Genomic DNA, 25,894 nt, shown 5'->3' on the forward strand with positions numbered 1-25,894 from the left:
TGCTCCGTGGCATGTGGGATCTTCCCAGAGCAGGGATCAAACCCATGTCTCCTGCATTTGCAGGCAGATTCTCTACCACTGAGCCACCGGGAAAACCCTTACTGCCTGTTCTAACACTGTACTTTAGTTATATGTATGAATACACACATATAGTAATCATTTAGTGTGTATTGTCTTTGGAGTCAGATTACCTGGATTCCAGCTCTACCATTTACTAGCTCTGTGCCTTTGGGCAAGTTATTTAAACTCTATCAGATGCAATTTTCTCAACAGTAAAATGAATATATTAGCCATCTCCATGGCTGTAATAAGGAGTAAATAATCTGTGGAAAGCATTTAGCACAGTACATGGCATATTGTAACAATAAATATTATTATTATTGCTGAAAAGGTATGTATTATAGACTTTTGAAGTCACAGAATGATATGGAATAGAAGGAATTTGCCAATGAAGAAACTGGTGGTCCTAATATTATTTAAAATGTGAGTGCATGTAAAAACACTGTTATACTTTCAGAAATCCTTAAATGCGTTGCTTAAACAATTAGAGAGAAAAGGAATCTTGAAAATCAAGTGAAAGACTATGCACTGAGACTGGAACAAGAGTCAAAGGTTTGTTTTTATTTCTATGCTAAGAAATTCCTTTGGAACTGCCATGATTTTTGGTATGTTATTAAAAACATACTATATAATTTTCCACTATACTTACAAAACTATTTTGTATACTATTTTAAAAAAGCATAGAGACATAACTTAGCAGTGGTCTTGCTAGTATTGTAAATCTTCTTTGATACCAGTTTCTTTACTTTTATATCTTTCACATAAGCTTGCCACAGGACCAACAATGAGCGCCGTACATACCTCGCTGAAATGTCTCAGGTAACTTTTGTTTCTTTACCTTCAGTTTTTAAGAGGTACTGTAAATTATGTTTTTCACTTTTCTAGGTTTTTTGATTGGTTTGGCTTAGTAGAGAAGCAGCTGTTGTAATTAAAGGAGAAGCAGTACCAAGTTTCTATATATGGCAGGTGAAAAAGAAAATATGTAACTTTTATAAAAAGGTAAAAATAAGATATATGTTTCCCAAATTAAGATTATATTTTGTGTACTTGTTTCTTTAGTTGTTCCTTTAGTTTGATTTGTAATTACTAGAATTCAAACAAGTAGTTATCACTTCTCTGTCATGAAAGTCAAGGCGTTTTATCTCATAGCTACGCATGATGAAGTCTAAGATAGACCCCCACACTGCTATTGCTAGAAAGTGTGTACTTACAAGCAGCAGGACAGGGAAGTGATCAATGAATTATGAAAGACACTGCACATACTTTCCACAGTTTTTCATTCCCTTTTCCATTTTATTTATGATGTTGTTGGTATATAGAGTTTTGGTTTAGATGTTGTCAGACCTATCTTTTATTTATGGCTTCTTATGTCATATTTTAAAAGACTGTCTTTGTCTCAGTGTTTCATAACATTCATCACATCTCTTTAGTACTTATATGGCTTAATATTTGATATTTAGATATTTAATCCTTATTAACTATTTTGATATATGTTTTCAGGTTAGGATGCAAATTCAGTTTTCAATGTGCATCATTTGAATGGAAGTGTCCAAAGAGGGGTAGGATGTGTGAATCTAAGAGAAAAAAATAAAAGATCAGGATTGAAGCAATGGATTTAGAACTTATTAGCATATAGATAGTAAATGACCCCATGTGAATGAATCAGATACATCAGGGAGAATACACAGGGTGAAGAGATAGTCTGAGATACAGCTCTGAAGAGTTTCAGGAGTGATAGCCAGGGAAGAAGAGCCAAAAAGAGGGTCAGTGTCCTCAAGACATAGGTACATGAGACACTGAGGTAGAGGACCTTGAGGACTGGTTTTGACATAAAAGTAATCAGCTGACCACTGATTTGGTGTTTCCAGAGGCTCAATGAAGGGACTGGAAGGAAGGGAGTTAGCTTTGGGAATTGGAATCGAGAATGGAATGCACAGAACAACTTGAGAATGAAAGTCAGGGTGAGGGGTAAAGGCAAGCTTGGACTTCTAGTGCCAACAAAGGTAAGTAGGAAATTGAGACAAAATTATGGTCTCTTACCCATGAAATGGACAGTCAGTCCACCTTTTATAGCCTGGGTGCTTGGCTGGAAGCCCTGCTTCCTCCTGCTGCACCGGCATCCAGGGGCCTTTCCTCAGACCACACACTCTGCTCCTCAGAATATGCTGCTTCTCCTACATTCCAGTTCTGCCTCCTTCAAGGTGTAGCAAAACGCCCTCTCCTTTATGAGGCCATGATATGATGAGAGGCCACAGACTTTGGAGTCACTGCAAATTGGACTTGAATCCCAGATTTGTACCTACTGTGGTGTGACCTTTGGAGGCCTCAATTTCTTTCCTCCTCTGTAAAAGGGAAGTAGTTGGAGTATCCTGACAGGGATTTGTGAGGCTCTAGAGATATGATGTATGTAAAGTGCTGAGTGAAATGCCTGGCACATAATTGGTTCTAAATTCCAATGAACAGTGAATATTATTTTCCTGTTTTTCTTTCCAACCTCCCTAACCCCTCCCTCTGTGACAGGGGCATCAGCATTTCTACTTGCCTTAGCCATCCTCCTTTAGCTTTGTTTATCTGAAAAAAAAATCATTTGGGTGGAATAGCTCTTACTCTGATTATACAGGATCACTGAACATACAATCAAAGCCTATTTTAACAGCTTCCCAGGAAGATGTTAATCCTGTTTCCCTGTATAAATGTTAATAAGGATTTTCACTCCAGAGTGAATTGTTAATCTTTATAGTCAAAGATCGTTCTGACTATGTGGATACTATGGTGACTGGAAAGGTCAATGAATGATTTGCCATTCTTTCCATGCTGAATACATAAATAATTGATTCTTTAGTAGATAACTAGAGCTGTTTGCTGAGTCTGCTGTTTATATTTCTGCTGGCTTCACAGTTTTGGCTGAAACTGAGTTTCCACATCTTAGGATTCTTCCAATTTACACGGTATATGGACAGTATGGACATTGCTTTTTAAGAATATACAGGCAATCTAGCCAATATTTTATAATAACTATACAGTATAAAGCAAAATGAAGTGAAAGTGTTAGTCATTCAGTTGTGTCTGACTCTTTGCAACCCCATGGACTGTAGGTTGCCAGGCTCCTCTGTCCATGGAATTCTCCAGGCAAGAATACTGGAGTGGGTTGCCATTCCCTTCTCCAGGGAATCTTCCTGACCCAGGGATCAAACCCAGGTCTCTTGCATTGCAGGCAGGCTCTTTACCATCTAAGCCACCAGAGAAGCCCCCAAAATGCAGTATAACCTGTAAAAATTGTCAATCACTGTATTGTACACCAGTACAATACAATATTGTATAATTCTGATGTACAATATAATATTGTACATCAACTATACTTCAATTAAAAAAGAAAGAAAGGAGAAAAAAAGATATACAGGCATACCTAGGAGATATTGCAGATTTGATTCCTGACCATCACAATAAAGTAAGACAAATATTACAATAAAGTGAGTCACATGAATTTTTTGGTTTCTAGTCCATATTAAATTTTTTTTACACTGTAATGTAGTACAACAGCATTATATCTAACATGCAGTATCCACACCTGGTTAGGAAAGAGTTAATTGAGAATTGACTATTCCTCTTATCTCTGAAAGCAATCAAGAAATAAGAGGATAAATGCTCAACTATTTGTATTTCAGACCTCTGGCTCCTACCAAGTTTCTCAAAGGAAACAGATGGATCAACTGCCTAAAATGAAAGAGAATCTAGAGAAAACGTAAGTCGAGATCTTTCCATTCTAATTAATTACATTCAAATGTGAATGGTATTCACGAAACAGGTGGCCATTATATTTTGGAAGCTTAACTTTTATAGCAACAATGTAAAATAGCAGATGTTAAGAGAACTTAGAGAAGTTTGTATTCTCCATTTACTATTTATATATATATCTGGTAGGTTCCAGGAATATTGTTCATCCTCAAACATGATGTTATTTTCTAAGCTAAAATGATACTGTTCCCAAGTAGAGCTTAGAACTACACCATTAAAAACAAATCCAATTAAATGATCTGTCTCAACCTTTTAGTTTTACTACTGTGGATGAGAATCCCTTAGATGAAATGGAGTAGCCATCATAGTCAACAAAATAGTCCGAAATGCAGTACTTGGATACAATCTCAAAAATGACAGAATGATCTCTGTTCATTTCCAAGGCAAACCATTCAGTATCATGGTAATCCAAGTCTATGCCCTGACCAGTAATGCTGAAGAAGCTGAAGTTGAACAGTTCTATGAAGACCTACAAGACCTTTTAGAACTAACACCCCCAAAAGATATCCTTTTCATTATGGGGGACTGGAAGGCAAAAGTAGGAAGTCAAGAAACACCTGAAGTAACAGGCAAATTTGGCCTTGGAGTACAGAATGAAGAAGGGCAAAGGCTCATAGAGTTTTGCCAAGAAAACACACTGGTCATAGCAAACAACCTCTTCCAACAACACAAGAGAAGACTCTACACATGACATCACCAGATGGTCAACACTGAAATAAGATTGATTATATTCTTTGCAGTCAAAGATGGAGAAGCTCTATACAGTCAGCAAAAACAAGACTGGGAGCTGACTGTGACTCAGGTCATGAACTCCTTATTTCCAAATTTAGACTGAAATTGAAGAAAGTAGGGAAAACCACTAGACCATTCAGATATGACCTAAATCAAATCCCTTACGATTATACAGGGAAAGTGAGAAATAGATTTAAGGGACTAGATCTGATAGAGTGACTGATGCACTATGGATGGAGGTTCGTGACATTATACAGGAGACAGGGATCAAGACCATCCCTAAGAAAAAGAAATGCAAAAAAGCAAAATCGCTGTCTGAGGAGGCCTTAAAAATAGCTGTGAAAAGAAGAGAAGTGAAAAACAAAGGAGAAAAGGAAAGATATACCCATTTGAATGCAGAATTCCAAAGAATAGCAAGGAGAGATAAGAAAGCCTTCCTCAATGATCAGAGCAAAGAAATAGAGGAAAACAATAGAATGGGAAAGACTAGAGATCTCTTCAAGGAAATTAGAGATACCAAGGAACATTTCATGCTAATATGGGCTCGATAAAGGACAGAAATGGTATGAACCTAACAGAAGCAGAAAATATTAAGAAGAGGTGGCAAGAATACACAGAAGTACTGTACCAAAAAGATCTTCATGACCCAGATGATCATGATGGTATGATCACTCACCAGACATCCTGGAATGTGAAGTCAAGTGGGCCTTAGGAAGCATCACTATGAACAAAGCTAGTGGAGGTGATGGAATTCCAGTTGAGCTATTTCAAATCCTAAAAGATGATTCTGTAAAAGTGCTGCACTCAATATGCCAGCAAATTAGGAAAACTCAGCAGTGGCCATAGGACTGGAAAAGGTCAGTTTTCATTCCAGCCCCAAAGAAAGGCATTTTTTGGGTGAGTGCACAATTGCACTCATCTCACACGCTAGCAAAGTAATGCTCAAAATTCCCCAAAACAGACTTCAACAGAACATGAACCGTGAACTTCCAGATGTTCAAGTTGGTTTTAGAAAAGGCAGAGGAATCAGAGATCAAATTGCCAACATCTGCTGGATCATCGAAAAAGCAAGTGAGTTCCAGAAAAACATCTATTTCTGCTTTATTGACTATATCAAAGCCTTTGACTGTGTGGATCACCACAAACTATGGAAAATTCTGAATGAGATGGGAATACCAGACCACCTGACATGCCCCTTGAGGAATCTGTATGCAGGTCAGGAAGCAACAGTTAGAAGTGGACATGAAACAACAGACCGGTTCCAAATAGGAAAAGGAGTACTTCAAAGTTATATATTGTCACCCTCCTTATTTAACTTATATACAGAGTACATCATGAGAAACACTGGGCTGGATGAAGCACAAGCTGGAATCAAGATTGCCAGGATAAATGTCAATAACCTCAGATATGCATATGCAGATGATACCCCCTTATGGCAGAAAGTGAAGAAGAACTAAAGAGCCTCTTGATGAAACTGAAAGAGTGAAAAAGTTGACTTAAAACTCAACATTCAGAAAACTAAGATCATGGCATCCAGTACCATCACTTCATGGCAAATAGATGGGGAAACAGTGGAAACAGTGGCAGACTTTATTTTTTGGGGCTCCAAAACCACTGAAGATGGTGACTGCAGCTATGAAATTAAAAGACGCTTACTCCTTGAAAGGAAAGTTATCACCAACCTATACAGCATATTAAAAAGCAGAGACATTACTTTGTCAACAAAGGTCTGTCTAGTCAAGGCTATGGTTTTTCCAGTGGTCATGTATGGATGTGAGAGTTGGACTATAAAGACAGCTGAGTGCAGAAGAATTGATGCTTTTGAACTGTGGTGTTGAAGAAGACCTTTGAGAGTCCCTTGGACTGCAAGGAGATCCAACCAGTCTATCCTAAAGGAGATAAATCCTGAGTGTTCATTAGATGGACCTATGTTGAAGCTGAAACTCCAATACTTTGGCCACGTGATGTAAAGAACTGATTCATTAGAAAAGACCCTGATGCTGGGAAAGATTGAAGGTGGGAGGAGAAGGGGATGACAGAGGATGAGATGAATGGCATCACCGACTCAATGGACATGAGTTTAGGTAAACTCCAGGAGTTGGCGATCTACACGGAGGCGTGCTACAGTCCATGGGGTCACAGAGAATTGGACACGACTGAGCGACTGAACTGAACTGAAACTTTTAATGAGCAAGTATGGACACTGAAATAAATGTAGGTGTCAATGCAATTTAAACTATGTTTTTGTATGTGAATAAAAATAATTTAGGATGAATAAAGAATAGAGGAATATTTTAGAAGTTTAGGAGGTTATGTCTACACACAGTTTTCTCTGGTCCTGTACTAAGTATAGAAGAATTACTCAGGCAATCCTTGTCTTCTATAACCTTATCTCACGCAGATAATATATTCATATAAAACTTAACAGTATTAAAATTGTAAGCAAAGATATAAACTATCTATAGATCAGAATTCTTTTCAAACACAGGCACTCAAAGTGCATGTAGTATAATAGGTTTCTTTGGTGGAAATTCATAGAATAGCAATGTTCTGTTCAGTATTTGGCTAGATAGATTAGAATGTATTTATTCTTCCTTGAGTAATCATAAATACTTGAAGTGTACAAGATAATGAATAATCAATGGAAATACAATGGAGTTAAAGCATTTAAGTCAATTGTAGAAAAGGACTTCCTTCTGAAAAATGCTGTACTTCTGTGTTGAGAGGACCCCAAGACGACTCCCGTGTTCAGTGGTTCACTACAACGACTCACAGGACTCAGCATCTATTTGTGCACACAGCTAAGATTTATTACAGTAAAAGGATACAAAGCAAAACCATCAAAGGAAAGAGGTGTGTGAGATGAAGTTTGGAGGGAACCAGGCACAAGCTTCTAAAAGTTCCCCCAGTGAAGTTTCTCAGAAACTTAGTTCTTCCAGCAATGAGCTGTGAAGGTTGATTCCAGGGACCCACATTAGATATTTAGTGCCCATATATTTGCTGGCCATTTGTATATCTTTTTTGGAGAAATAGCTATTCAAGTCCTTTGCCCATTTTAAAAAGCTTGTTTGTGTTATTTTTGTTGCATTATAAGAGTTCTTTAAATTTTTTGGTTATTGGACCTAATCAGATAAATGATTTGCACATATTTTCTCCTATTTATTGTTTTTTTTCCTTTCTTGATGATGGTCTTTGAAGAAGACAGTTTTGATTTTGATGAAGTCCAATTGTTACTGGCTTCCTAGGATTTATTTTCTCAGTTGCTTGTGCTTCAGGTATCATGTCTAATAAATCATTGCCTAATCCGAGAACATACGAATTTATACATATTTTCATCTAAGAGTTTTATAGTGTTAGCTCTTTTTTTCAATCCATTCTGAGTTAATATTTGTATAGGATGTGAAATACATCTAATTTTAATCTTTTGCATGTGTTGGCCACCTCATGCTAAGAATTGACTCATTGGAAAAGACTCTGATGCTGGGAGGGATTGGGGGCAGGAGGAGAAGGGGACGACAGAGGACGAGATGGCTGGATGGCATCACTGACTCGATGGACGTGAGTTTGAGTGAGCTCGGGGAGTTGGTGATGGACAGGCAGGCCTGGCGTGCTGCGATTCAGGGGGTCGCAAAGAGTCGGACATGACTGAGTGACTGAACTGAACTGAACTGAACTGATTCAATTATTCTAGCATCATTTGCTGAAAAAACTATTCTTACTGAGTCGGATTGCCTTGGCATCCTTTTAAAAATTAGCCATAAACATATAAATTTATTTCTAGGCCTCAGATCTATTCCACTGGTCTGTAAGTCTGTCCCTATGCCAGTACCATTCTGTCTTGATGACTATAACTTTTCATAAAGTTTTGAAATCAGTGAGTGAGTCCTTTAACTTTAATCTTCTTTTCAAGATTGTTTTGGTTGTTCAGAGTCCCTTTATTTTCTATATACATTTTAGGATTAGTTTGTCAGTTTCATCATAGGAATTTCACCACAGAGCTGAGGAAAGAGTGGAGTAGGGCAAGTTAAATAGCTACCGAGTTCAGTGTTCTTACTGGATTTTGCCGTGGGTGTGGGTGTGTATGTATTAAATTCTCCAGGATTGCTGCAAGCCTTTGGTTAATTTCTAGAGTTCTAAAAGTTTGCTTCTGACCATTTTTTTTTTTTTTTTTGTAAATTGTCTCATTGTTTTTAAGGAGGAAATTATTTTTGGGGGGTCCCTATTCTGTCATTTTCACTCCAGTGTTCTTGCCTGGAGAATCCCAGGGACGGGGGAGCCTGGTGGGCTGCCGTCTCTGGGGTCACACAGAGTCAGACACGACTGAAGCGACTTAGCAGCAGCAGCAGCAGCATTCTGTCATTTTAGCTGACATCACTCCCTGAGTAAAATATTTTTAAGCACCTGCAGGGAATTAAAGGTGGCTTTTACTTTATCAAGTGAGCACATGGGGAAGTTGTCCTTATAAAGACATATAAGTCAATGAGGGAAAGACAGTCTTGTGGAAATCCAAGAACAGGAATTCCAATATAACTGGATCCACAGATACTAGAATTTGAATTCAGAGAAGCTTTAAAGACCTCAGCAGATATCCATGGATCATTACTTTAGTGGTTTGCCATATTGGATAGTAATTAAAGGCACAGACTTTGAACTTTGACTTCATGGATTCAAATTCCAGATCTACTTACTTACTATATAACCTGTTTTTGTCTTCTGTCAGAACTAACAGAGCTAATGATAGTATCTGCATTATAGAGATTTTGTGAAGTTGATAATGAGTAAATAAATAAATAAAATTTAGAACAGTCCCTGACTCAGATTATGAGCTCTAAGAATGTTGCTATTATTATTTGTAGTATAATAGACCACTAGTTTATTCTCTGCTTCATTTTTCTTCTCATTACCAACTGCCAATTTCACTTTCTACACTTTTACATTACAGACTCTGGTATATATCATAGTTTCAATTTTATTGTAATTTTAAGTCACGTATCTTTGGCTTACTCATGGATTCTTATTTCCATCTTGGCCATGCTCTACCTCATGGACTGTCTTTTCTTATCTTTAACTCACATTTCCAGAGACAAGCATCAGATTGGTCCATCTCATCCCTCTTTGGACAAAACTTTCCACATTAGGCTACCCCATGGGCTACTTCTAGGCCTTTGGATTATTTGCCCTTGAGGGAGTTGTCTCTGTAACTTGACAAGATGATATGATATGCTGTAACATATGGCTGTTTAGGATTATACAGTAAACAGAAAATCTGCATAGAGAGATTTCTCTGTGAAGGACCGTGGACTGGGGGAACTAGGAGAACTAGGTAATTCTCCCCATGTGACATACCAGTGTTTTTGTTGCACACAATGGTAACTGAAAAATCATGATTAATGCTTATCTTATTTCAGGGTAAGATGTAATTCAGTGAATCAGAAGACAATGAATGCCATGAGAGGACCAGTAAAAAAGATTTCAAGATCAAGCCGTCTTTCAAAACTCAATCTGTGATTCCTGAACTGGACAGTTTACATTTCTTACCTTTTTTCATTTTAATATTTAACTTGTGAAGTTAATGGTTCACATACTTTTCAGGGAATGAAATAGATAAGAAAGAGCTATCAATCTTATCTTTAGCTTTTCTTCTAGAAGTTTGTTTTTTTGTCTGTATGAAAGTAATTTTCTCAAGACCATAAACCATCTAATAGCATTCTTATGATTTTTTAAATGTCCTAGTAAGCCTTAAGGTTGGCATCATTACACTTGCTTTTAATGATATACTCATGATCTGTTCTGATAGTAACATTGCTATTTTATTTGGATTCTAGTTAGCTATTAGCTAAAAATGTGAGTTTATCAGAACGTTTTTGCTATTTTAGGCTATATCATGTTCAGCTTTTTAAAACTCAAGGTTTAAACAAAGCTGGAAATCAAATACATTTTAAACTTTGATTTGAACTATCATGGTGTTGTGGAAATAGCCTTCAATCAGGAATCAGCTCGGGTATAGTTCCCACCCTGCTCTGAACTTAAGAGATCTGGGATAAGTTCTTTCACCTCATCTTCATTTCCCACATGTGTAACTGAAGCAAACTGTACAATTTCTAAGGTTTCTTACCATTCTAGAAAGCCAGTACTTATTCAACTGCAAGTTCCTGCCACTTAGCACATGGCAATTTAAGTCATTTTAAGACATGTATTAATTTATGGGGCTGGCCTAGTTCTTTGGGCCATACTTTGGCCAAGTGTTCACAATACTCAAGTCTAGAGTGGAAATAGAACATGGTATGAGAAGTGTTCTTTTAAGGCATTAAAAAAATTTACGAATTATCTTATTTAGATTGTTTTCTTACTGTCACCTATGTCTGGTGACCCCCTGCTTAATAAGTTAAATTATTGGATTTTACAGAAATCGCTCAGAGGTAAGTATAGTTTCTGGTATTCTTACCTTATATCTGGTACCAAAACCTAAATTATATTCAGTATCACCAATAATGGATGCCAAATGCTTTTCTCTAACTATTTATAGATATTCACTTTCTTTAAATTAGAATACATACATTTCATATAGACAATTATTCTATGTGACTTTAAAAAGTAATGCAGAGAAACATAAAGTAACTTCCTGTAAATTATTCCAAATAGAAACCATTTGGAAATATTTTTACCCGTGTTTAAGCTAGCTACAGATATATCAGGTACCATGACTCATTTTATTAAATAATTACTGCTACTGCTGCTAAGTCACTTCAGTCGTGTCCGACTCTGTGCAACCCCACAGACGGCAGCCCACCAGGCTCCCCTGTCCCTGGGATTCTCCAGGCAAGAACACCGGAGTGGGTTGCCATTTCCTTCTCCAATGCGTGAAAGTGAGAAGTGAAAGTGAAGTCGCTCAGTCGTGTCTGACTCTTAGCGACCCCATGGACTGCAGCCTACCAGGCTCCTCTGTCCATAGGATTTTCCAGGCAAGAGTACTGGAGTGGGGTGCCATTGCCTTATACTACATTTTTATTTATTTACTTCTGTATACACTATTTCTAAAAAGTATTGTGTTACCTTTTACTAAATATAGAGATATATCTATAAATTGAAACAAGACCCATAAGATGAAAGATAAAAATAAAAGTTAGTTTTGCTAGATTCCCAACTAAGAAAAAGCTCCATTTTAAGCTTCCTAGTAGTCAGCGCAAAGAAAGAGTGAATTACGCACCTTTCTCTTTTTTTTAATGGAAGGGAAAAACAAGTTGAGAAAAAGTTATACTTAATTCTGAGCTCTGAAGATAATTTGTCAATGTGAAGCTTTATACAAAATTGCAATTATTTACTGAAATAATCAGTATAAGATTTATACTTTGGGGTCTTTATTTAATATTGAAGTATGTATTAATATCAGTATTGATGTTGTTTTTGAAGCATTCACAATTCCTGAAGCAAAATATCAGTAAACAATGTTTATTTCAAAAATTTTAGCACCTATAAATGTATTACAAAATGTTAAAAAGTACCATTTATAAAAAAAATGTTGCTGTAATTAAAAAGACAGTATAATGAGTAATAATGAGGATGTGGAGAAATTGGAAGCCTCACACACTGGCCAAGTGTTCATAGTACTCAAGTCTAGAGTGGAAATGGAACAAGAGTATGAGAAGTGTTCTTTTAAGACATTAAAAAAGTTTACATCCCCTCGTGGGGATGGATGTAAAACTGCACCACTACTCTGAAAACAGTCTGTCAGTTCCTCAGAAGGTTAAACATAGAATTACCATGTCACCCAGCATTTCTACTCCTCTGGATACACCCCAGAGAAATGAAAACCAAGGTGCACATACAAATGTGTACACAAGTATTTATAGCGCTATTCTACATAATAGCTAAAAAGTAGAAACAACCCAAATATCCATCAGCCGATGAAGGAATAAATAAATTCTGGTATATCCAAAGAATGGAATAGTATTTAGCAGTAAAAGGAACGAAGTACAACATGGATGGACCTTGAAAACATTATCCTGAGTGAACAAAGCCAGTCACAAGAGATCACATATTATATAATTCCATTTATATGAAATGTCCAGAATAGACAAATCTGTATGGACAGAGAGTAGATTAATATAGTTGCTGAAGGCTGATGGGGCTTCAACATCAGCTGAAGGGGAGGGTGGGTAATGGAGAAGAACTGCTAACGTGTATAGGGTTTCTTTGGGGGCTGATGCAGATGTTCTAAAATTAATCATGGTGATGGTTGTACAACTTCATGAATGAACTAAAAAATACTGAAAGCACTGTACATTGGTGAATTGCATGCAATGTTATTTATACCTTAATAAAACTATTATTTAAAAACAAACATATGTTAACCTTTTAATATAAATTGACAGATGAATTTTAATAGGATTTTATTTGATCTTAGAAAATATGATCTTAAACATTAAAATGCATTGTCATTAGTGCCATTGCTGAGTCAAGAGTATATTTTTACCATAATTTTCGAACAAAGAAGCTCTTTCAGATACTATACTAGACAGAAGGACAATGAAGCTTATATACTACTTCCCAGTATTTCCTTGACTTCTTTTGAATAATCCTATCTCATTTGATAACCTTGTAGAAATATTAATAAAGCATCTTTTGACATTTGACTAGGGTTAGGTTTTTTCCTGAAGAAGGCAATGGCACCCCACTCCAGTACTCTTGCCTGGAAAATCCCATGGACGGAGGAGCCTGGTAGGCTGCAGTCCATAGTGTCGCTAAGACTCGGACACGACTGAGCGACTTCACTTTCACTTTTCACTTTCATGCATTGGAGAAGGAAATGGCAACCCACTCCAGTGTTCTTGCCTGGAGAATCCCAGGGACGGTGGGGCCTGGTGGGCTGCCATCTATGGGGTCGCACAGAGTCGGACATGACTAAAGTGATTTAGCAGCAGCAGGTTTTCCCCCCCTAATTTATAGAGAGCTATATAGGTTTTGTTTCAAAGACATTTTATAGTTTTCATCGTCTTCATTAGTTTTATCATGTATAGCTGGAGAATCCAATGTGAAGTTACCTGTATCAGTTTTAGTACTGTGATGGTCATAATCCACTGCACAAGAAATTATTTTGGACTAAGAATTGTATCTTGCACCAGAAGCTTAACACTTTTTGCTTTGTGCACCAAGTGAAGGCCTGTCTAGACCACATATAACATGTCATTTCTTGGATAAATTGAGTAATTGAATAACAGTTATTTCAATATGTAAATAATATAGATTTTTGATTTTTAAATAGCAGAGTATCAGACTTATGACAACAAAGATACTGCGATTTTGGCATTTAAAGAGAGTAAGCATACCAGAATACTAAAAGCTGCTATTAAAATCACTCAGTGTGACTGAGATATGAAAGTATCTTTAAAATATAATATAGGACTTCCCATGGCTCAGACAGTAAAGATCTGTTTGCAGTGCAAGACACCTGAGTATGATCTTTGCGTCGAGAAGATTCCTTGGAGAAAGGAATGGCTACCCATTCCAGTACTCTTGCCCAGATAATTCTGTGGATAAAGAAGCCTGGAGGGCTACAGTCCATGGGGTTGCAAAGAGCTGGACACAACGGAGCCACTAACATTTAAATAATAAAGCTGTATTTAAATGCAAGATCATACCGTTTTGACAGTAGAACACTATTTTTAAAACAAGTTAGTATACTAATCCAACCTATGAATTAGAAAAAAAATCTTAAATTTATAGAGCATCCTTTTAACTTTATAAAGCAATTTCATGTTTCTGTATCAGTTACAGAGAGCGTGTTACTATCCAGAGAGCTACCCAACAGTGAGTTTATTATCATCATTGAAATTGTTCATGCAGTGGCTAGGTGTCCCTTTGTCAGGGATGTTACAGAAAGGACTCTGCAGTTGGGTGAATTTGATGACTGCCAGTATCCCTTTTGCTACTAAGATACTCTGATTCCCTGTCCATTCAGTCAGTTCAGTTCAGTTCAGTCGCTCAGTCACGTCCGACTCTTTGCAACCCCATGGACTGCAGCTTGCCAGGCTTCTCTGTCCATCACCAACTCCCGGAGCTTACTCAAACTCACGTCCATCAAGTTGGTGATGCCATTCAACCATCTCATCCTCTGTCGTCTCCTTTTCCTCCTGCCTTCAGTCTTGCCCAGGATCAGGGTCTTTTCCATTGAGTCAGTTCTTCACATCAGGTGGCCAAAGTATTGGAGTTTCAGCTTTAGCATCAGTTCTTCCAATGAATATTCAGGAGTGATTTCCTTTAGGATGGGCTGATTGGATCTCCTTGCAGGCCAAGGGACTCTCAAGAGTCTTTTCCAACACCACAGTTCAAAAGCATAAATTCTTTGACGCTCAGCTTTCTTTATAGTCCAACTCTCACATCCACACATGACTACTGGAAAAACCATAGCTTTGACCAGATGGACCTTTGTTGGCACAATAATATCTCTGCTTTTTAATATGCTGTGTAGATTGGTCATAGCTTTACTTCCAAGGAGCAAGCATCTTTTAATTTCATGGCTGCAGTCACCATCTGCAGTGATTTGGAGCCCCCCCAAAATAGTCTGTCACTGTTTCCACTGTTTCCCCATCTATTTGCCATGAAGTGATGGGACTGGATGCCATGATCTTAGTTTTCTGAATGTTGCGTTTTAAGTCAACTTTTTCACTCTCCTCTTTCATTAAGAAGCTCTTTAGTTCTTCTTCGCTTTCTGCCGTAAGGGTGATGTCATCTGCATATCTGAGGTTATTGATATTTCTCCCGGCAGTATTGATTTCAGCTTGTGCTTCATGCAGCCTAGCATTTCTCATGATGTACTCTGCCTAGAAGTTAAATAAGCAGGGTGACAATATACAGCCTTGACGTACTCCTTTCTCAATTTGGAACCATTCTGTGGTTCCATGTCCAGTTCTAACTGTTGCTTCTTGACCTGCATACAGATTTCTCAGGAGGCAGGTCAGGTGGTCTGGTATTCCCATCTCTTTCAGAATTTTCCACAGTTTGTTATACACACAAAGGCTTTGGCGTGGTCAGTAAAGCAGAAATAGATGTTTTTCTGGTATTCTCTTGCTTTTTCAATGATCCAACGGGTGTTGGCAGTTTGATCTCTGGTTCCTCAGGCCTTTCTAAATCCAGCTTGAACATCTTGAAGTTCACAGTTCATTGTCTGTTGAAGCCTGGTTTGGAGAATTTTCAGCATTACTTTGCTAGCATGTGAGATGAGTGCAATTGTGTGGTAGTTTGAGCACTCTTTAGTATTGCCTTTCTTTGGGATTGGAATGAAAACTGACCTTTTCCAGTCCTGTGGCCACTGCTGAGTTTTCCGAATTTGCTGGCATATTGAGTGCAGCACTTTAACAAAATCATCTTTTAGGCTTTGAAAGAGCTCAGCTGTAATTCCATCACCTCCATTAACTTTGTTGATAGAAATGCTTCTTAAGGTCCACTTGACTTCACACTCCAGGATGTCTGGCTCTAGGTGAGTCATCACACCATCATGGTTATCTGGGTCATTAAGATCTTTTTTCTATAGTTCTTCTGTATATTCTTGCCATTTCTTCTTAATATCTTCTGCTTCTGTTAGGTCCATACCATTTCTGCCCTTTACTGAGCCCATCTTTGCATGAAATGTTCCCTTGGTATCTCTAATTTTCTTGAAGAGATTTATAGTCTTTCCCATTCTATTGTTTTTATCTATTTCTTTGCATCCCTGTCCATTATCAGACCCAAAAATGGCTTCTGAAAATATATGTTAATTGTATCTTATAGGCTATGTATCTGTAGGCTGTAAATATGGACTTTCAAAAATGTTGCTTTAGCAGTAGCCAAAACTAGCAAAATTAGGAGTAATATTATTATTGTCCATTTGTTAAATGTAAACTAAAATTAGATACCATTTTTCATCTATAAAATAAGCAGTGATTTTCAAAAAGACAATTTTCAGTGCTAATAGAGCTGAAATTAAGAAGTTCTAATATATTGCAGCTGGGAATATAAATTCATATAATTCTTTTGAAAGACAATGTTATGTTGACTTAATGTTTGTACTTCTGGTAATCAAGTCTAATGAAAAACCCTGCACATAGAAAACATTCAAGGACAATTACTTTATCAGTATTATTTGTCATACCAAAAAATGTACAATTAAAGGGAAATGCATAAGTGAACTGTGCTTCTTCCACATGGTTAAATATTCTGCATTGGTTAGTATTTGCTATCTTATATTAAAATTATTTCTTCTCATATATCTCCATTCTGACGTACTTCAGTGTACTTTATCTCCAGCACTTTAATATAATGAACACTCTTATTCATCATTTGTCACCAGCTAGCTTATTACCTAGTATATGACAGGCACACAATACATTTTGTTTGATTTCAGTGGAGTTTGCAAAACAGATCATGGGAGGACTTAACATTAGAAAGTTAACATAGTGATGCAAAATCATACATATAATATGATTTTGATGACTGGAAAATATAGGAGAGACTACAAAAATGGGGTTTTAGTCTACTGAAAGTGCCAAAAATGTGTTTTGTTACACAAATTTACTGTCCAGCTCTACAGAGGAAGATGAGGTAGGCTCCAAGTGATGATTCAGAAATAGGTGGAGATGGAGAGTGCCTTGTGGAGTACTAGAAGGGAGCATGTTTTAACATGCTGTTTAACTTAGGAAAGTTTACATAACTTTCCTGTCTTAAGTGTCTTCTCTGCAGAATGAAGATGGAGCTAATTGATTTCACAAGAAAAGTTGCTAAATTGGACAGGATGCTGGGGAAAAACCACCCATAAACTAGGACTATCACAATCACCTTACTTATTATCCCTGAATCTCCAAAACTTCCTTGTATCATTTCCCTGTGTCCTTCATTTTCCAACTTTCTATTCTTGGGTCAGTTATTTTACATTTTCAACCTTTGGGACATTTATTTCCATATTTTTAAATATGTGCAAACTGTTCTCTTGATTCTTAAGTTTTAAAACATTATCTATTGACTTTTTTATTATAGTACATAAGGATTTTTTTTCTCTCTTTATCCTTTTGCTACTCCCCAATATAAAAATCACAATTTTGGTTAAATCTTAAAAAAAAAAGAACTAATGGATTTCAAAGTTACCTTTATGAGCATGTGATAGGGAAAGGGAGGGGGAAAACCTTTTTTATTTGAGACAATTCTGTTATCTTAATGTGGTAAAAGTAAGTACTAAAATCATGTAGCAAATTCATTTCTCTTACCTTGCTAGCTCTCATTTGATTATGGGGTACATGGAAAGTAAATCTTTCTGTGAGTGAGTGACTATGTGAAATTACTGAGATTTGGATTTTACTTGTTCAAGCAGCCTGTGCTCACTAATATCGTATCAAACAATATTTTTAGTAACGCTTACAACTCTTTGGATATTGTTTTCAGCCGATAATGATATCTTTCTTTGAAACTACTTAGAGATAAATTCAGCCTTTTATTGATAGTAATGGCCCTTGGCCTGCCTCCATCATTGAGTCGGATTCTAGAATTTTCAGTTGGTATTTTTAAAGCGATTCTAACTCAGTGTATTTTCTAGTCCACTGAACAGAACCAAAATAATTTTCTTTCTTTTTTTTCACTAAACAGAATCTCTTGCTCTTTCATCCATTGGTTTCTAGGATACCACTCCTTAAGTGAAAGTTGCTTAGTCATGTCTGACACTTTGCGACCCCATGGATATACAGTCCATGGAATTCTCCAAGCCAAATACTAGAGTGGGTAGCCTTTCCCTTCTCCAGGAGATCTTCCCAACCCAGGGATCAAACCCAGGTCTCCCGCACTGCAGGCAGATTCTTTACCAGCTGAGCCACAAGGGGGGCTCTTTAAAGCCTTGTGCAAATGCTCTACAGTCCAAGCCAAATACAGTTTGGGCTCAAACAACCGTGGAATATACCAATCTGTGTCTGAGGGGAACCCATAAGCACTTCCACTCAGAAAAGAAGACCGCACACCATCTCTGATCCATAACATTTATGGAATCCTATTAATGGGGTAGGTTCCTGGATCAGGCTGTAATTCCGCTTCCTGATAGGAGTGTCCTTGTTTATTTTTCTAAATGGTCTATAACTCTATCCCCGAAAGATTCTTCCCTTTCAATCTTCTTGTTCATATTTGAAGTGGGCTTTGGGGGTTAGAGCCCCCCCTTTGGAGATGCACAGCTTTTAGAGCTCATTTTCTGTTAGAAAAAACTTGGGTTCCCATAGACAGTGGCTTCTTAGTTCAAGTAGTCAAAAGCCTTTTAGTCCATGTTTATGGTTTCTTGGGTAATATAGCTCTATTAAAATAGTAGTCAATTCCATGTATAATAATGACAATTTTAGAGCAAGATTTGTTTCATTGGCCTGTATCTCTCTACCTCCTAAATGGCAGCTACCTTGGATCTATGGTTGGGCATAAGTCAATACCCATAGTCTGATCTTTGCCACAGGCTGTCCTAGTGGCCTCTTGTTGCACACAAACTTTCTAGGTCTTATTTCTTGTTTTTTAGGTCTAAAAGTAGTTGGTCTTTCCAACCCTTTCATGACCCCAAATTTCTGGGCTCTCCTTGAGACTCTCTGTATACTCTGTTCCTTGCAAACTGGCGGATGACATCCCAAGCTCATTTTTTTCTTCTGCCTTGTCAAAGGCAGCCAGTAACATCAGGCATCCATCATTATTAGTTTTCCCACCTCTTTTCCTTCACCCACAGCTTTGGAAAGCACTTAATCTGCTGTGTATAATAGGGGTCCCCAGACTTGGTGTCCCTCCCTCCCACTGCAGACCTGCTAAGTTAATGCCATGCCAGTTGTTTTAGTATTAATGTTTTGTTAACACAGCACTTAATTTCAAGTTATCAATATCTGCATTATGACTATAAGAAAGAACTCTAGACCTCAGGGGCTTCACACAGAGGCTTATTTTTCTCTCAGTACAATCCATTCAGGTTTCAGCAGTTAAAAAAAAAAAAAAGATACAATATTGTAAAGTTTAAAAATAAAATAAAATAAAAAGGATAAATAATATTTATATCTTGAAAGACAAAGGAGACCAAGAATGGGAGAGGTACTTCAAAGACTTCAGAATTATTGAGTGTCTGTTAGGCTGGGCGGTAGGTGCATATACACTCATGTACTTTATGTTGTACATCTATTACGTACATATATGTATGAAATTTTTCATAATAAAAATTTCTCCAGCTGACTTTAACTCATGTTAGTATACATGTAAGTATTCACAAGGAAAGTGTGAACATCATTTTTTCTCCTTCACCTTATCAGCCACCTTCACAATACCAGAGACTTCTTTAAGATTGTCTAGTATGTTTGTGATGTAGAAATTCCACAGGACTTTAAGTCCGCAGTCTTTGTGGCTTAAAGGAAGCTGTGCGGTTTTGTAGCTACTGATCTTAGGCAATAAAGCCATAATCAGTGACTCCAGGGAAGCTGCTTTAATGGTTCTGCTGTGTGGTTACCTGGAACTACACCCTCAGAACTATCACTGTGGCAGTGCCCAGCCTCACTCTGGACCTTGAGTGACGCAGTCCCCCTCATCCATAGTTAAGAGTATCACTTTGGTTTAGCTCCACATTTCCTAGTAAAGACTCATTCCATAAAACTAAACTCTGTTGTTGAAAGTATACTGGTATACTGGACGATGAGAAAACTGTCACATCTTAGTGTTATCGGCTGTAAGGCATCACTAAAAGTTGATACTATTCTTTGATCTTCATCACTGCCTAAGGGCAATGGTTCCTAATTCACTGGGAAACCATATTTACTGATCACCCTCTATATGCTGCATGCTAGAATACCAAGTGTGGAGAAGGCACTGGCACCCCACTCCAGTACTCTTGCCTGGGAAATCCCATGGATGGAGGAGCCTGGTAGGCTGCGAAGAGTCGGACACAACTCAGCGACTTCACTTTCACTTTTCACTTTTCATGCATTGGAGAAGGAAATGGCAACCCATTCCAGTGTTCTTGCCTGGAGAATCCCAGGGACGGGAGCCTGGTAGGCTGCCATCTATGGGGTCGCACAGAGTCGGACACGACTGAAGTGACTTAGCAGCAGCAGAATATCAAGTGTAGTAAAGAAATCTCTGTGAATAACTATTCACAATAAAGTCAAAATGTGTTATTTTATATGTATAACTGGACCACTTTGCTGAAACTAACACATTGTTAAATAACTCAACACCAATATAAAATAAAATTTAAATAAAAAATTATTAAAGTTACTTTGTATTATAAAGATTATTTTTTTGTTTTTTTCCTCTAGCGTTTCAGTGGCTTAGGCAAATATCAAGGCTTTTTAAAATTGATTTTTATTGGAGTATAGTCGAGTTACAGTATTATGTTAGTTTCTGTTGTAAGCAAATCAAGTGAATCAGTTATATGTATACAGTTATTCTTTCACAGTTAACCATTATTTCCTTTTTTCTTAATGATTATTTTTTATCATATTATTTAAAGGAATGTTATTTTAAAGCATATACTATTACAGTTGAATATTAAGCAAAATTAGGAAAAGAAGCAAAATGAACTGTTTGGCACCCAAAACAAAACAATCTCTGCCTTATCATGCTACTTACAATGAATTCTAATTGTTGAAGCAGAGATGTCAGACAGAGTTGGGAATACCTTGGGAATTTTCCTGTTGTCTTCCCAAATTAACCACCAAAGGGAAGTTTGAGTCGGAGAGTAGCATGGGAGAGCCCCCAAGCCAGGATGAATGAGAAAGTTCAGGGGTAAGTGTACTAATAAACTTTACATTATGCAGTTGTCAGAGATGAGCCTTCTGGTTGGGAGAACCAACTGAGCTAAACAAAGGAGGCATGGGAACAGAAAGGGTCCTAGCCTGTTTGACATAGGGATGACAGGGAGAGTTTTTAGGCTGAAATCAGAACCAAGGGATAAATGAGTGAGAAGCTGGGGAGGGTCAGAAGAGATATCCAGCTTGGTGTCTAAATCAGTGAACTTTGTTCTCAGTGGTCGCTGGCCAACGTTGCTCTGTCCTTTGAAGGTGGCTCTGGGCTTCTCTAGGCTTCAGGTGATTCATCCCTTCAGCACTGTAGTCTCAAGAAAGAGGCCACTTTGTCTGGTCATGGGGCTCCTACGCTGGGGAGAATCCCAAGACACTGTCAGGGAATCCTGTTCACTTCATCTAGTTTAATCTAGTTGACTTGATTAAAAGCTGAATCTTGAAAGCCAGATAGGGGCAAGAGAATGTGTGCCCTAGTGCCTCACTGAGGAATGAGAAGTTAATTTCATAAGCAGAGGAGCCTTGCACACTTTAAATGAGGAAGGGATGAGATTAAAACTGACCTATCCACATTTCCCGGGCCACCACCAACACAATGATACCAGTCCAACTTTGAGATAACAATCTTGTCATTTTGGTGCCTGCAATATTTTTTTCCTTTCCTCTAAACCTTGTCTTTTTCATGATGAAATTTTTCATGATGAAATGAGTGGCATTATGAAATAAAGGACAGGTTGTAGACTTGGAGGCAGAAAGACCAGAATCCAAGTCAGTGTATACTAATCAACTACTGAAATGACTTTCATTCATTCATTCACATATTTAGTGCCTGCTATGAGCCAGGCATTTTTCTATTCCAAGGTGTTAATAGTGAATGACACAAATTTCCTCTTCTAGAGAGGGGAGAAAAACAAGTAAAAACATATATATGCTGTATAACATTAGAAAAATTTTATAAAGAAAAATGGAGGGGTTAGATTCTAATTGGGGTATCCACAGAGATGACATCATAACAAATCTACATGAAATGGAGAAACCTGGGGAAGAGCATTCCAAGCAGAAGGATGACAAGGGCAGAATATTCTAGCTTTGCACTTACCTGGTATTTTAGGAAGAAGAGGAGGTCATGAGAGGTCCTAGGAATGGTAAGAGATAAAGTTGATGGAGTCAGATGATATAAAGCCTTGTTAGACTTGGAAAATAATTAAAATTTTTTTTCTGACAGAAGGGTTTTGAGAAAGAGTTAATACTCTGACTTTTATTTTAAAAGATTATTCTAGCTATTCTATGATAAAATGCCTGAAAGGAGATAGGGGAAAATGGCAAAAGTGGAAGCAAAGGTCACCTTCCTTAGTTACGAGTATAAAAATATCCTTGTTTACAATTCTATAATGGAACTTAACAGTCAAGTTATGGTACACTCTTGGATTCAATATTCCAAAATATTGCAGACACAGTGTTTAAAAGTATATGTATTTTAAAAGTGAATTTAGCACATCTTGGAAGGGAAGTTATGACCAACCTAGATAGCATATTCAAAAGCAGAGACATTACTTTGCCAACAAAGGTCCATCTAGTCAAGGCTAAGGTTCTTCCAGTGGTCATGTATGGATGTGAGAGTTGGACTGTGAAGAAAGCTGAGTGCCAAAGAATTGATGCTTTTAAACTGTGGTGTTGGAGAAGACTCTTTTGAGTCCCTTGGACTGCAAGGAGATCCAACCAGTCCATTCTAAAGGAGATCAGTCCTGGGTGTTCTTTGGAAGGAATGATGCTAAAGCTGAAACTCCAGTACTTTGGCCACCTCATGCGAAGAGGACTCATTGGAAAAGATTCTGATGCTGGGAGGGATTGGGGGCAGGAGGAGAAGGGGACGACAGAGGATGAGATGGCTGGATGGCATCACCAACTCGATGGATGTGAGTTTTAGTAAACTGCTGGATTTGGTGACGGACAGGGAGGCCTGGCGTGCTGCGATTCATGGGGTCGCAAAGAGTTGGACATGACTGAGCTACTGAACTGAATTGAAGTATAAAAAATTATTAGTAAAAATGATTGAAATCAGTTAAGTCTCTGGCTTTCAATCTCTGTGGTTACAGTCCTACCTACTTAGGAGAGCATTCTTTGGGCCTCAGCATCTTTAAACTGAAAGGACAATCAGGTAATCCCTAGGTTCCTATCAAATTCTAAATTTCTCTGATTCTGAGAACAAGTCAAGTATAGAACAGTTTCTAGAAAATATCTGGATGGAAAATTTCCAAATATTTTAAGAATAGGTTCTTCACGAGTTCATTTGAGGAGACCATGTGTACTGTACTACTTATAAACCTATTTGTAATTTGAATATTGTGAGAAATACATAATTATAATTTAGTTTGGGGGGAAATAATGTAATGCATATAGCATATGCATTATATGCAATGCATATACCATATGCATTATATGCAATGCATATACCATATGAATGCTAATAATTTTAAAGGATTGGAAAACTTTTCTAAGGAATTTGAATTGTTAATTTTGAGTATGTTTTAAAATATATTTCTCTATATAGAATTATTCTATTATTTTTTGTATATTTTATAATTCTTGGTATTATATTCAGCTTTCCATCAAGAATATGACTAGCATATTGTTACTCTAGGGGACCACCAGAAGAGTTCATCTGTCCATTTATCTCTAGTAATAAAAATGAGTGTGATTCAAGAATGTTAATGGTGAAAAAGAAGGTAAATGGTTTAAAATTCTGTGTTATAATTCAGAAGGTTTATAGTAGAGCCTCTCAGCCTCAGTGCTAATGACATTTGGGGCCAGATAATTAATTCTCTGTTCTGGGAGGCTGTTCTGTGCACTGTATGATGTTTAGCAATATTCCTGATGTCTGCTCATTAGATTCTAGTTGTGACAATGAAAAAAAAAACTGTCTCTAGATTTTGACAACTGTTTCTTGAGAGACAAAAATCGCCCCCAGTGAGTGTCATTTCGTTTCCATAGATGTCTGGTCATTTACAGAGTAAGCTTCTTTCTTTTAGGAAATTGGAAACTTCTCAAATATCGAAATTGGTTCTTATGGAACCTGGAGTCGTATACTCTTGATACTGAAGAGCTTTATCACCTTTTTGCTTCCTCCATCACAGGAAATGATTACTTCCTCTTGCATAAATTTTGTCATCATCCACTCAAGTTTAAAAGCAATGACTGTGTCAGTTTCCACAATGGTTTCATCACTATTAGCATCAGACTTGCTAATCTAGACTTTTAGGTCAATGATAAACTTGATTACCAGACTGGGGAAGGTGCTTAATGCTGTCTGAATTCACTCCTACCTCAATGCCTGGGGATGAATTCACCTATGTTATTATTGGGCAAGCTAACTGCTTCACAGATGTTTAGCTGAACACTCTTAGTGCCTGATTAACTGGAAAAACTGATAGAGCCAAAATTCAGTTCAGTTCAGTCACTCAGTCCTGTCCGACTCTTTGCAACCCAATGGACTGCAGCACACCAGGCTTCCCTGTCCATCACCAACTCCTGGACCTTGTTCAAACTCTTGTCCATTGAGACAGTGAGGTCATCCAACCATCGCGTCCTCTGTCGTCCCCTTTTCCTCCTAACCTTCAGTCTTTCTGAGCATCAAGGTCTTTTCCAATGAGTCAGTTCTTCTCATCAGGTGTCCAAAATATTGGAGTTTCAGCGTCAGGATTGGTCCTTTCAATGAATATTCAGGACTGATTTCCTTTAGGACTGACTGGTTTGATCTCCTTGCAGTCCAAGGGACTCTCAAGAGTCTTCTCCACCACCACAGTTCAAAAGCATCAATTCTTCGGTGCTCAGCTTTCTTTATGGTCCATTTACAGCTTTCTTAATATCTATTAAAATTATCTTCCAAAAATAATGCAGAATGATCCCATCAGAAATTCATCTGCATTTTCTTCGCATGAAAATCATGGGCAACCACTGTTATATTTATGCTTGCTGTCATGATCTAAATCAGAACCCCTCCACCATCTGCTCAGGAAACAGTTGCCCAGAGATGGGAGGTGGTGGGTCAACTCGAGCACGTGTGTATTATGTGTTCAAGTAAGATCAAGGGTCTAGCCAAATCCAAAGTGACATCCCTTCCCCCAAGTTTTTAGCAATGAAAGAAACCAAGAACAGTGGTAAAGACAAGAGGAAGGATCCCTCAGGGGTCAGGGCATTCAGTGGATCTCAATAAAATGTCTAGCAAGGCTGAACAAAGCAGGTTTCATAGCAGCCCCCGCCTGGAGATTTCTCACTTGAGAAATGAGGACGATATTTGTTATTGACTCACAGGACGTTTCTTAATAGTTTGGAAATAAACCACTATAATCAGTCTTCACCATCCCTATCCTTGGGATAGGGATCCACCATCCCTTGGTCTTGGAAAAAGAAAAATCCAGTTTGCTAATTCCTGATATTTAAACTTGAAAGCGTTCCCATAAGACACTGAAGACTTTTTAGACATGTCCTTGCCCCAGGCCTGAGCTGTGTGAGGTCTAGGGCAAGCGGAATGGAACTGTAGGTGG

The 25,894-nt window shown here is 37.7% G+C and overlaps 2 long non-coding RNA genes across 2 annotated transcripts; one reads left to right on the plus strand and one right to left on the minus strand.

The window, feature by feature from the left end:
• Positions 1-513: 513 nt before the first annotated feature.
• LOC129624433 (uncharacterized) lies at positions 514-10,960 on the plus strand. The gene is made up of 4 exons (XR_008700950.1): positions 514-612; positions 827-879; positions 3,726-3,802; positions 9,996-10,960. It is a non-coding gene; the product is annotated as an uncharacterized LOC129624433 (long non-coding RNA).
• Positions 10,961-21,059: 10,099 nt separating this feature from the next.
• LOC129624435 (uncharacterized) lies at positions 21,060-25,887 on the minus strand. The gene is made up of 3 exons (XR_008700951.1): positions 25,660-25,887; positions 22,450-22,486; positions 21,060-21,701 (listed from the first exon to the last, which is right to left on the minus strand). It is a non-coding gene; the product is annotated as an uncharacterized LOC129624435 (long non-coding RNA).
• Positions 25,888-25,894: the final 7 nt, after the last annotated feature.

The sequence above is a fragment of the Bubalus kerabau genome, chromosome 12 (assembly GCF_029407905.1).
Source record: "Bubalus kerabau isolate K-KA32 ecotype Philippines breed swamp buffalo chromosome 12, PCC_UOA_SB_1v2, whole genome shotgun sequence".
In the NCBI taxonomy this organism is placed as follows: Eukaryota; Metazoa; Chordata; class Mammalia; order Artiodactyla; family Bovidae; genus Bubalus; species Bubalus kerabau.